This window comes from Asterias amurensis, chromosome 10 (assembly GCF_032118995.1).
Source record: "Asterias amurensis chromosome 10, ASM3211899v1".
Taxonomy (NCBI): Eukaryota; Metazoa; Echinodermata; class Asteroidea; order Forcipulatida; family Asteriidae; genus Asterias; species Asterias amurensis.
The window spans coordinates 17357481-17370403 of record NC_092657.1 but is presented as its reverse complement, the minus strand read 5'-3'; positions in this window follow the sequence as shown (position 1 = coordinate 17370403).

Sequence of the window (12923 nt, the reverse complement as noted above, 5' to 3'; positions counted from 1 at the left end):
CTTGTAGAATGGGGGTGATGTGGTTCTGCTTCTTTGATCTAGCGATGAGCCGTGCTGCTGAATTCTGAATTCTTTGGAGTTTAGAGAGGTCTTTATCAGGAGGGTCGTACAGGAGACTGTTGCAGTTATCTAGAAGAGATGAGACAAAGGCGTGAATCAAGGTTTCAGTAGCAAGAGAGGCGTTTCGGCAGACTATGTTGATGTGACGACGCATGTTCAGATTCTTGTCAATGATGACACCCAGGTCACGCAATGATGTTGAAGATGTGACCTGACCACTAATCTATATTGATCGGGGAGAGCTCTTGACATGGTCTGAATTGGGAAGCTACATGAAGAACTTCCATCTTGTTGTCATTAAGGACCAGATGATTGCAGCCTATCCAGCTTCTAACCTCCTTCAGACAGGTGTCAAGCTTCCCCATCATCTGGTCCCGATTTGAAGATTTCATGGAAATATAGAGTTGTGTGTCATCTGCGTATATCATAGTGGAGAAACCATGCACATGAATTAAATCTTGAACTGGTGTTGTATAACAGATGAAAAGAACAGGTCCTACTACAGATCCTTGGGGCACACCCCAAAGCAATGGAGATGGATCCGAAGATGTACCTTGAATGAGGACTCTTTGTTCTCTTCCTGAGAGATAGGAAGAAAACCAGTTCAGTGCTACACCAGTCACTCCGAATCGATTGTTGAGCCTAGAAAGTAGAATCTGGTGGTCGACAGTGTCAGGTGCGGCAGTCATGTCAAGGAGGATGGGGACCGCTTCTTGTTGCTTATCCAGGGATTGAAGAAGATCATTGTACACTCTTACCAGAGCAGTCTCTACACTGTGATGGCGTCGGTAGGCTGACTGCCTGGAGGAAAGAAGAGAGTTGCTAGTCAGGTAGGCCATGAGTTGCATGCATACAGCACGTTCCATTATCTTTCCTTAGAATGGAAGGTTGGATATTGGTCGAAAGTTCTTCAGCTCCTCTGGATCTAGACTTGGCTTTTTCAGTGTTGGTATTATCATAGCTGATTTAAGTGACGTTGGGAACACACCAATCTCCAGAGATTGGTTCACCATGTTAGTGATAGCAGGTAGAAGGGTGTCGAGGCATTTGGTGAAGACACAGGCAGGAACAGGGTCTAGAGCACAGGCTTTGATCTTCTTTGACTTTATGATAGTGCGAATGTCGGCCTCTGACACTTGATTGACTTCCCGAAGGCAACACACATGACTCTCATCTTTGGAGCCAGCCTGTGGGCCGGGTCTAGGGTCAGCACGTGGTGTTCGTAGTAGTGCTATCTTGTCTTGGAAAAATGAAGCAAACTTTTGGGAAAGCTCTGTCTTTGACTTGTGAGACGGCAGCACCTGGTCGGGTTGTTCTACTGTCATCTTCTGGACAACACGAAATAACTCCTTGTTGTTAGCGTTAGCAATTTCTCTTGGTGGTAAGCTACTTTGGCTCTTTTTAGAGCACCGTGATACCTATTCATTGATTCCATCATGACTTGTTTTTTAATGGTTGTCTTTGTGTCTGACTTTCTCCATTTCCTTTCTGTAGCACGTAGTCTCTGCTTTTGGGTCCTGAGTGATTCACTGTACCAATGAGCATGTGGGCGCAGTTGAACACTCCTGACTGATACTGGGCATGTTTTAAACCCAGTTTGACAGTTTCACGCAGTTTTGCTGCGTGACAAAAATTAAACACACCAATTTACAAAATCATTGACACATTTTTCAATGAATTCTAAACCAGAGCATTTCCTAACACGCAGTATTAACACAAAAATGCAGCGTTTTGAGTTCATAGTGATTAGGTATTCACAATTCAATGTCACGCTTAAACGGCGCTAATAAACAAACCTGTGGATGGAACTAAATTAAAAAATGTACTAAGACTCGACTCGGTGAAAAATGTACATCTACAAGTATGGGGTCTAAGACGTACAGCCATTAGCCGCAGTACAGCCAGGGACCGCAAAAAAGGGTTGGTTGGTAGAGCGTTGACACGTAAACTAGACATTTCTGGTTAAATAATAGTAATTTTATCTACTCTAAACCTCAATCGCTTAATTGTTACCCGAAGGAAGTTTCCCTAATTGTAGTTGATAACTTGATATTTAATGTTTCTAATCTCTCCCCAATCACTTAATTGTTACCCGAAGTCAGTTTCCCCAATTGTGGTTGACAACCTGATATTCAAAACAATAACTTACCAGATTTAGCCAGATGTGCAATAGCACCCCACGCTAGAAGAAAGCAAATAACAAACGCGGCTCTGTCCATGCTGTCCAACTTCACTCAGGGAAAACTCATTTGCGAAAAGGTACACTGGGCTGTAACATAAACGATAGACATCATTGTACATGTAAACCAAATAAATCAGTGGAGTGTTTATGTGCTCCCTTGGACTGGTTTAAAATCATGGCATATACTCAGCAGCAGAAGTAGCAGCAACAACAGCAGCAGCAGCAGCAACAACAGCAGCAGCAGCAGCAGCAGAACTAAAAGTACAGTAGCAGCAACGTCAGCAGTAGTATCATAGCAATGAAGCAGCAGCAGTAATAATAGCTGTAACGCTGGCAACAACAATATCAGAAGCAGTATATGTAGTAGTATCAGCAGCAGTCACAGCGGCAACATTAGTATCGAAGTAAGAGCAGCAGCAGGAACAATAGTAGACTAATATATAAACACTAGCAGCAGCAACAATATCGTAGCAGCAGTGAGTGGCAGCAGCAACATCAGCAGCAGCAGTAGCAACAGCATAAATAGCAACACCGTAGTAGCAACAACAGCAGCAACTGCAGCAACAGTAACATAACATGGAAGCAGCAGCAATGGCAGTAGCTATATCAGTATTATCAGCAGCTGCATAACACTAGCAAAATCAGTGTGCGTAAAAAAAGGATGGGTCTCTCAGTCTGTGTATCGAATACCGAGAGCTCAACCGCAAGACTGTGACGGACCGACAACCAATTCCCCGTTTCAAATGTGTCCTTGATAGCATCGGAGAATAATAATAGTTGTGGCTTCTTACATAGCGCATATGTCCGTCACCCAGTCACGCTCCTGGCGCTGTAACATACAGTATTTCCTGCCAGACAGTATTAAATAACGCCCTTTCAAACCATTTTACAGGCACTTCCGGCTTAGAAAAGGCCAATAAAAGGTCACAAACATAGATCTATTATGTGATGTACTTGAAGTCCTTTCATATGATGTATAGATTTTCGAAAAAGCTTCAGTTGCTGAGGAAATATGAACATATGAAATATTGACGACTGCAAAAGAGACTAACTAACCGATATAAAATGTATGTTGACCCCGTTACCTCAAGTGCTACACAGATTTTCAGACATTTTTCAGTTATAGACTCCATTGAAGATTAGCTTTGGTTTACCGTGCCCCAAGTTGACCTTTACTTTCGGTTCAACCGGAAGTAGGACCATAACTCAAGAGCTTCACAGCCGATTTTCAAACTTGTTTTATTATAGACTCCTTTAATAGACATAAAACAAAAATTGAAAAACCCTGACCCCATGTTGACCTCTACTTCCGGGTCTACCGGGAGTAGGACCACATCTCAAAAACTATACCGCCGATTTTCGAACTTGTTTCTTTAAAAGACTCATTGGGCGTTGCATATTCCATACGCAGCTGCGTTAATGTTCCAAGATACCCAGCTACGCTTACGTTCCAAGATATGCTTACGTTCCTTCAAGTTACGGTATAATAACAAAAGGTAAGCTTTCAATCCTGAGTCAAGTTACGCTTACGTTCCATACCCAGCTACGTTTACGTTCTAAAATACCCAGCTACGCTTACGTTCCAAGATAAGCTTACGTTCCAAAAGATAAGGTAACGTTCTAAGCTACACAGCTACACTTACATTCAAAGTTTTGCTTACGTTCCTTCAAGTTATGGTATAATAACAGAAGGTTCGCTTTCAATCCTGAGTCAAGTTACGCTTACGTTCCATACGCAGCTACGTTTACGATCCAAAATACCCAGCTACGCTTACGTTCCAAGATAAGCTTACGTTCCAAAATATAAGGTTAAGTTATAAGCTACACAGCTACTCAGCTACGTTTACATTCAAAGTTTTGCTTACGTTCCTTCAAGTTACGGTATAATAACAAAAGGTATGCTTTCAATCCTGAGTCAAGTTACGCTTACGTTCCATACGCAGCTACGTTTACGTTCCAATATACCCAGCTACGTTTACGTTCCAAGATATGCTTACGTTCCAAAAAGATATGGTTACGTTCCAAGCTATGCAGCTACTCAGCTACGCTGTTACAATCCAAGATATGTTTAGGTTTCAGTTACGCTATAATCAAAAGGTACGCTTTCAATCCCAAATCAAGCTAGGCTTACGTTTAAAGATTTGCAGCTATGCTTATGTTTCAAAATACATTCTCACAAGGACACTTTTGAATCCCTCAAGATTCCCTTCCCCCGAGTTTAAAAAATATTTCACTGTGAATAACAGGGCCCATTGATCAGTTTCATCTGTTTAGCAGAAAATACTGCTTTAAAAAGTTAGTCGGGCACCAGCCGCAAGTTTTTCAAATTTAATTAAAATTTGACTGATAATCAGTTTCTGCTACGCAATACTGTTTTGTGCGAAGCAAATTTTGTGCCACTATGAAGGCATTATGAAATTGGGTCCTGGCACGTCGCGAGCACGTAACGCCACGGTCGCATTCCAAACTGCATCATGGCTATGCGGTAGTAGGCCTAGTTTATTGGTGACAGGAATGCTTTATTGACTTGTCACTGTCCCTTCGTATTCTGGGTTAATTTCTTTGTGTTTTTCGTGACGATCTTTGAATGTACGTCGAAGCACGAAGGTCTACCTCCATCATCGAAGGATTTGGTTTTGCCCGATCCGTATTGTGCGGGTTGTATGGATAGACTGGATCCTTATGCTGCCTAATAGTAAAACCTTGCTATAAACAAAGCACCAGTCTACTTACAACATTGTGCGACAATGTCACGAATATTTGACAGTTGCAACGGCTGGAAACACGTATACGCTGACATTTTACCGCTTTGGTTTTTTTTAATCATTTTTCGCTAATTATGTGACATTTTGATGATTTGTTTACAGCAACCATTTATAAAAACATTATTTATGATTCTACACCCCTAAATTGCGTAAACGGTGAGCCGGTGTGTAAAGCCATTGGACCCTTTCGGTACAGAAAACAAAAAAAAGTTCACAGATTTACAAATAACTTACAGGGTTTACAGAAGGTGAAAGACTTCTCTTGAAATATTATTTAATGAAATGCTTTACTTTTAGAGAAGACAGTAAAACAATTTCTTAGTCTAGGCGATTGGTGCAAAATACTGTAAGAATTGCTCAGAAAATGATAAAAGCATGAAACTTGGCACAAGTAGTCTTCAACCCATACTGATTATTTTTAGGGGTAGAGCTATTGAAAAATGCATTTCCCTTAGCAACAGTTGCTAAGTAACACATTTACCATAGCAACGGCGCTTTTAAGCCTCCCTAGTGCACCCGAATAGCTTGTTCTCATGTTACAGAACATTCAGAACTCTCTGTGGGCATGTTTCAAAGACAACCAGTGGCATCAGTAGACAAAACAATACTTTAAGCGTCACCATAAAAAAAAAATTGTTTTGTTGCTAGGGAATGGATAAACAGAACAAACCGTCTATCTTCTGTTTGTTAGAATGTTACTTCTACTTCACATTGCCTCTTGGTCTAGAGAAGAGAATAATTATTGGGTGAAATAATCTTCAAGGTTGTCATAAATGTTTAAAAACAATAATTCTCAATATTGCGTTGCTTTGTAGCATATTTACCATAGCAACTATCCTAGTACACATAGAAGATTGTCTGTGAACACTGGTTTCACTTTCACTGAACTCAATTATTATAATGTTGAAAAGAAGTGTTTACCTGAATATACCGGGAGAGCAATGGCTTTTGCACACCTTAAGCCTACATGGAATCCAAAAATTGTTGATACGTAATACATCAAAGGTAGCAAAAAGAAACTAGCAACCGACAAAGTTGCCACCTTTAGGCCTTCGCTTAATCATCACCACAATCTCTCCTGCTTGTGCGTTAACAATGTATTGATGATAAATAACAGTAAACAGTGAAATTGAGGGTACAACAGTGTGTATACATGTAGCCCTTTGGCCCTTTCACACTGCATCTCTTATCCCTGTGGAAAACAGCCCCGGGAGGCCCTGGGACTTGTTTTACCCTACGATGACCCCAGCGCACTTTCACACTGTGCCTGGATTCCCTGGGGGTCCGGTTACATGTTTCAAGAATACCCCAGGATTTTACCTCTTTCCATGCTCCAGAGCAGTTGGAGCAGGGGTGGCCTTTCACCAAGGTTTGCCCATTTTCAGCAGTAGACAGACTAGAGGGCATACTGAGGAAAAAGCAACCATAGTGTGAAAAGGCCGGCCGTTAATCCCTGGGTCAAATCCCGGGGAATAGAGTAGTGTTAAAAGAGCTTGGCTCCAAAACGAGTCAGTGTGGTCTCGACCTTTGGAACAGTATACTCTGCTCGTCTTCAGGGAACGCTGGACTGCTGTGGTTGCAGCTAAAGCAAAGTAAAGCACTATTTGGGCAGAAAGTATCCAAGTATCCAAGTGGTTGATCGTTGATGCTTTGGAGTTTGCGCTGGTGTGTGGTCAGCTGCTGCGGGTCTGCAAATGTCATTGATGAAGACAATGGAGCATTTTTTGGTACTGTGTTGCGTGCAACGATTTTGACTTCCAGTCGATGAGATGATCTTCTGCTTGTGAATGCTAGATGGTTGTTTATTTTGTTCAGGTGTCCCAGTATGCCATGTGATTGATGCTCATTGATTCTCCAAAGCATCAACGATCAACAATTTGGATACTTGGATACTTTCTGCCCAGATATGTGACCAGCCTCCCCAGTGCATACTTCCTCATATAGGCAGTGAGTGCAGTAAAAACCGTCTTGTCTTGAGTGTCTTGCTTTTCCGTGAGTGTATGAAGTGCTGCATGAATCAAGTTGGGTAATGTGTGGTAAGTCTTGACTTGAGATTGACTGAAAATTACGTTGTAGCTTGTGTGATGGTCATTCTGGTGGGAGTCTTGGCTGATGGGCGAAGATCTTGGTTCTTGACAGTTCAAACTCTTCCATGAACAAATTCACCAGGACCGTTGACAGAGGGATCTCATGGCGGTCCCATAGGTTTGCTGGTACAACTGGTCCCTTAATCGGAAGCTTGATGAAAAAAACGCAGGTGATGAGAAAATCAGCGACTTCTCGAAGAGTAGGCTAAGGTTTGTGTACGGTCAGTCATTGTGGGATCAGCTTGAAGTGTTGTTTGGCGACGATGTGCTTCTCTAGTAGGTATGTTGGTGAAGAGAGAGACTTCCTCAAAACTGACAAGAAAGTCGGGGTGACTGAGTTGAATGTCCTTTGTGATTTCGACGATCTGCCAGTCGGTGATAATGGTGATGTGTGAGGCCCACTAAGGGTGAGATTTGAGACGTTTGATGTTGGTGTGTCTTGGGACTAGAAGAGAGCAGGGAGCTGGTAAGGGATATGCAACATACATGCTTGCTAAGAGAGGATGCACCTATGGGAAGACTGACTTGTGCCCCCGCTTTACTAGACCTTCAATGGATCGCTTCGACATCCTCCTGTGTCAATCCAATTATTTTGCAGCATAGTACTGGTTCCTAACAAGGTTACACATATCTCCTATTAGTAGACTGACTATGGTTAACAGTCGTACAACTCAATTTCAGCCGTACACAATGAACGCACCAACACAAGTAATTTAAGTTGAAGATATGTGGGCTTATTGGGCATGTAGGGTACAGGAGACATGGGACACCTTCAAGATTGATTCCACAATGTCAGGGGCTGTGACTTCCTGCCTCTCAGAGAGCTTCCCACCAACATCTTCAAATCAATGACCCAAGAGTTAAAAGTCGTCAGTTGACATCCCCAAGACATATGACCGAACTACATGCAGTCCTCACCAAACAGCCTCTTCATAGACAATGTACTGCTTGATATTGGCAAACGGGGCTGATAAACAGTTATAACTGGAATCTGGCTTAGAGTGTACATGGTGTATGCACGACTGCCTGAATAACTTCAAAGCAGTCACCCGTCATTGAGGGGTGTGGTCGCCTCAGAAAAAGGGGGCGGCATAGTGTTGATGGATGATGTGTGCTATTAGACGGGCGTGTGGATACCAACGTGGACGTGTTGCCTAGTAAAGTAATGCAGCATTCTATAGTAACATTTTTTACCATTAGTGACGTGAGCATCCAAGGAAATTTGTTTTGAAATTATTAAAAATGCTTATTGCATAACAATCGTTTTGAAAAATGAGTACGTATAGACATCTTATGTACTGGTTGCTAACGACAATGTGTTGCCTAGCAACCATGTTAAGCCTTCTCTGTTTGCCATGTGCTCAAGATTGATGTTAACATGGTAAGGTTGAATTTAAATTTAACAAATGAAATACTTGAGTTAAATTTGTCTGTTGGCAGTTTTTGTGTTGGTTGCTATGGAAAACTTGGTCGTTAAGGGTAATATGTTGCCTAGCAACCATGTTAAGCCAATTGCTTCAGATTGATGTTAACATGATGGGTAAGGACAAACATGAATAAAAAGTTTAAATTTGTATATTCAAATTGCCTGTAGGCATGTTTTGTGTTAGTTGCTATGGAAAATATGTAACATAGCAACCGTTGCTATGCAAGATACAATTTTCAGTGGCTCCACACCTGAAAATGTTGAGAATGGTTATGATCATTTGTGCCATGTTTCATGCTTTTATCACATTCTGAGCATTTTTTCACCAACCGCCTAGACTAAGTTCTCGATATCGAGAATTACGGATTTATTTTAAACACATGTCATGACACGGCGAAACGTGCGGATACAAGGGTGGGTTTTCCCGTTATTTTATCCCGACTCCGATGACCGATTGAGTCTAAATTTTCACAGGTTTGTTATTAGAAATAGAAGTTGTGATACACGAAGTGTGGGCCTTGGAAAATACTGTTTACCGAAAGGGTCCAATGGCTTTAAAACGGGGGAGAATTGTAAACGAAAAATTAGTTGCTTCCAAATCCTTTAAAATAATTGTTTTTCACTGAAAAGATAATTTCAAGCCATGAGTGTGAACACTAAAAATTAAAAATACTTGTATTGTATTGTGTTGTAATGTATTGTATTGTATTGTATAATATCAAATAATACGCTGACTAAAGGGAAACTGATGGGTAAATTTGTAAATATGATTGAGGTTAAACAAAGGCAAAATGAATAGGGCGGGATTTGAACCTAGGACCTAATCTAGCCCTATGGTCCTATTGGTGTTCTCCCTATTATTGTTATGTATTGCACTTTTATATTTTGTTTAAATTTATGGCTGGGGAACGTTAAAAGACCATTACATAATTATTTTTTGCTAACTAAACAGTTGCTGGCCGAGTGTAAGCACTTTGGTACTTTGGTTATAACCTTATTCTAGTAAGCATAATTATTTGGCGCTTAAGCAGCTTTATGAAATTAGGCTCAGGACTGGCATTGTAAAGTCTCATCCCTGTATGCAAATTTGATTTTCAATGCGTGGCATGTTGTGGTCGAGAGTTCTAGTTCACTAGACCCAAGCTCTGGTGTTCAGCAGCAGTGTGTTGGTTCAAATTCGATCATGACACTTGTGCCCTTGAATTGCTTTGTAAAAAGTTAGGTAGTGCATTCTGTTCTTCCAACATGCTCCTAGTGGATGATACCCATGCCAACATCCTTACAGATTGTGAAGGGGGTAATCCTGTTTCAGCCCCATGAGTAGGTGGCAATGCCCCTGGTTACAGTTTATGTGGGTCGACAGCCCAAATCAGTTAAAGTGTAGCCCACCTTGAAATGGCTTTCTGGCTTTGTGAGTAAATTTAAGGTTCCCCATTATGCCCAAACTGAGATCGACATTAATTTGTGTGAATATGTTTCTCTTTGGTTTGATACAGACGAGCTGTTAATACAAGAGTCTGACACTATGAATGAAACTGGTGAAATTATATGGCAACTACTGATATGTCTCTTCGTTTCCTTCTTTGTTGCATTCATGTGTCTCATAAAGGGAATAAAAACAGCAGGCAAGGTAAAAGTTACATATTACGCTATCATCCACTCTAAAAACAAGTCTTCACTGAGGCCAAAAAGTGCCCTCAATGAGGCAAAAAGTACCCTCAAAAGTGCACGCAAAAAGCGCCCTCAATTAGGCAAAGAGTGCCCCCATTATTGTATCATTGTTGACTAAAGACTACACCTGGTAGGCCTACGTGTTCATAAGTAGTGTTTCCCTACCTTTTAAAAGAGAAAATGATCACCGGTTTGTGCTTTTAACAACAGAGAAATGATGTTAAAATAATAAATACATCTTTATTAGAAAAATACACCAACTCAAATACTTTCAAAATGACACTGAAAGCAGCTATTGATCCCTCTGCAAGCGCATTTATATTGCGCCAGATCTATCCAGTACACTCAAAAGCTTGTTACGGATACCTGATCTGTACCCGGGTACCTGCCCTGTATGGTATTCTGACAACATCTATAAGGAACTAAAGCAGAACCTGACTATTTTTCACGTGAGAAGTCCGTCGTCTTAATTCTAGGTTTTCTGTATTGTTTTAAATTTGTTTTTTAAGGGTGAAGGACTTAAATTAGCGTTGGTATCCATCATTTTAGGATTCAGCACCCCCAAATTAGTTAAATCAGATGTTACCAACTTTTACTAAAAAGTCTGAATTATTTTCCATGAATTTGATTTCGACACCTCGGATTTAGAACTTGAGGTCTCAAATAAGCTTTTTCGACAATCTATACATCATATGAAATGACTGTAAATACTTCACAATTAATGTGTGTGGCCTTTTCTTGACCTTTTCTAAACCGAAAATTACTGTAAAATGCTTTGAAAAGGGCGTTATTTAAGGGCGGTGGACACTTGGTAATTACTCAAAATTATTTCTAGCATAAGACCTTGTTTTGTAACAAGTACTGGGGAGTTATTGATAGTATGATACACTATGAGACACGGCTCCCTCTGAAGTAAATAGGTAATTTTCCATGAATTTGGTTTCGAGACCTCAGATTTAGAATTTAAGGTATCAAAATCAAGCATCTGAAAGCACACAGCTTCGTGTGACAAGGGTGTTTTTTATTTCATTTTTATCTCGCAGCTTCGACGACCAGAGTTCAAATGTTCACAGGTTTGTTATTTATGCATGACCGGCTCTACAGAAATGGGTATTAAGGGACCAAATAAGTAAATTGAGTTACATACACAGCTGAATTTGTGTTAATATAAGCTTTATTTTGGTGTCTGTTTTGAACCATGTGGCATTTTGCATTCTGGAGATATACTAAAAAAAAATAAACATGATATTTCTGTGAGTATTTTTGCAATAGAAGCCATTAACCAATAAAGACAAAATCATGTTGTTAAAATATTTTCAGGATCTCAACATCGAAGACCTCTTTAAATGTAATAAGCAAAGCGTCCCTTAATTACCTCTTTTTGCAGAGGGGGTCATGTTGAGACAAACCAAGTGAGAAGACTGGTCTTTGACAGTTACACATAATGTACACTGCCTTTTATTATGCGTGTCATAAAATAATATAGTTTACGAAAAACAGTCTGACCATTTCTGACAAGTGAGACAACCAACGATCACACAAATCCCCAACTGCCCAGTTTTACCTTATCGTTCGACAGTCAATGGTCATAAATACCAAACATTCCCACAAATAACAATGAAAAACATTACCACCTTCACCACTTGGTGATTACGAGTAATATTTATAACATATTCATAAATACCTCAGACAGTTTCGCTATTCCCATTGGCGGAGAGCGCGTCACGTGGGTGTGTATAAACCTTTGTTTATGACCAGTAAATAGTGTTGAAACATGGGCGTGACACGCGAGCTTTCACCTGTTCTTATAAGACAGTTTCTTCATTCCTATTGGTCGGGAGCAACGGCTGAAACAGTTGTGCCACGTCACGCGATACGCGCGACGCGTACATCATTCCCTTATAAGAAGTTGTTTACCCGAGGGCGGCGGAGGGCTTTACCATTTCATAGCTGGAGGGATGTTGACAGAAATCATTGAACAATTATAAATTGTGCATTTATTTTACTTTTTGACCCAAAAGTGTTGATGTTTTTGACTGAAAAGGTATTTATGAATGGGAATCAAAATGTGTTGAATCGGTATTCAACTAGTGGTTTAAACCCGCCGAGGCCTGGTTCTTGGTAATTATTCGTCTCGGTAAAATTATCAAGAACCAGGCCTCGTTGAGATTAAACCACTAGTTGAAAACCTCTTCACCACACATTGATTCCCTTATTAAAGACACTGGACACTATTGGTAACTATCAAAGACCAGTCTTTCCATCATTAATTTGGTGTATCTCAACATATGCACAAAATAACAAACCTGTGAAAATTTGAGCTCACGTGGTCGTCGAAGTTGCGAGATAATAATGAAAGAATAACACCCTTGTCACACGAAGTTGTGTGTTTTCAGATGCTCGATTTAGAGACCTCAAAATCTAATTCTGAGGTCTCGAAAACAAATTCGGGAAAAATTACTTCTTTCTCGAAAACTATGTTACTTCAGCCGTTTCTCACACTGTTTTATACTATCAACAACTCCCCATTACTCGTTACCAAGTAAGGTTTTATGCTAATAATTATTTTGAGTAATTTCCAATTGCGTCCACTGCCGTCAAATAAATACTCGTTTTTAAAAGCATTGACTTTCACACAAAGCTCACTCACCGTTATATCACCGTGTAGCACTTCCGTTAGTTCTGGTCCAAAACACCCTTCTTTGGGGAGACTGGTTGATCAAAGTCACGTC